This window comes from Triticum dicoccoides, chromosome 1B (genome assembly GCF_002162155.2).
Source record: "Triticum dicoccoides isolate Atlit2015 ecotype Zavitan chromosome 1B, WEW_v2.0, whole genome shotgun sequence".
In the NCBI taxonomy this organism is placed as follows: Eukaryota; Viridiplantae; Streptophyta; class Magnoliopsida; order Poales; family Poaceae; genus Triticum; species Triticum dicoccoides.
This window is the reverse complement of record NC_041381.1, coordinates 599,747,476-599,748,613: the sequence shown is the minus strand read 5'-3', so window position 1 is coordinate 599,748,613 and position 1,138 is coordinate 599,747,476.

Genomic DNA, 1,138 nt, shown 5'->3' with positions numbered 1-1,138 from the left:
GCCCCGCGGCCCGAGCGCCCCCGGCTCGCCCGCGCGTCGCCGCCGCCCGCTCCGGCGCCGCCCGGGAGCCGCCGCCTCCCCGCCGCCGGCCGCCGCCTCCCCGCCGCCGGCCGCCGCCTCCCAGTCGCCCGACCGCCGCCAGGCCGCCGCCCGCGCCTCCTCCTCGCCTCCCGTAGGGCTCCTCCGCCCCTGCACCTCGCCCTCGCGGATCCGGCAAGGAGCCGGCCGGATCCGCCGCCCCGGCCCCTCTCCGGCCATCTTACTCGCAACTTTTGCGAGCTCCGGCCCCGCCTCGGTTCGCGTGCCGTACGAACCCTAGATCTGGACGAGGTTGACCCCGAAATCCTGTCTGCAGTATTTTTATGACATGTTCATCGCATCATAGCTCTGTCATCGTAGCTCCATTTCACGCGCATGTTATTTCAAAATGTTCATCAGGATGTGCTCTTCATTTTGTTCCATTGGGCCATGTTCATTTGACGTCATTTCGATGCCCGAATTTCTGATGCAAGAGTGCTATATAATGTTAGTTTCTGATTCTTAACAGAATGTGTGCATTTGTCATTTTTGCTACATTTATTGTGTGCATCTTACGGGCATGAGCTCTACAGGTGTTTTGTTCTATGCCATGCCATATTTACAGAGGTGCTTGCCATGTATTTTTGTGATTAATGTGGTGACCAGCACAAGCATGCAAACTAGGCTTCGTGATGTTGCTGATTTTAGTCCATGTTCTGCTGTTATTTTTATGCCTTGTAAACTTGATGCTACAGAGAGATCCATGCTTATTTTGAGACACTTCAGTAAAGATGTTTTGAGCATATGGTTAGGCTCTATGGATTCGTGCCCCTGTTTGCAATTATGGAGTAGTCTAGCATGTCATTTTCGTGCTCTACTTTTGCTATAAAATATTTCCCGGCAGATTGTTTACATGTTATTCAATTTTGCCAAGGTTGTTGTAGTTGATCCTTGCATGATATGAAGTTGTTCTTGCCATGGTTAGCTTCATAAACATGTATTCTTGCTGATGTTATGCTTATCTTGTCATGCAATGACTTGTGGTGAGTGAATCGGGCTCGCGAAGATGCCTTCATAATTCTGTCAATGACATGCCCTGTTTGCGGAATCTGTTAACGGA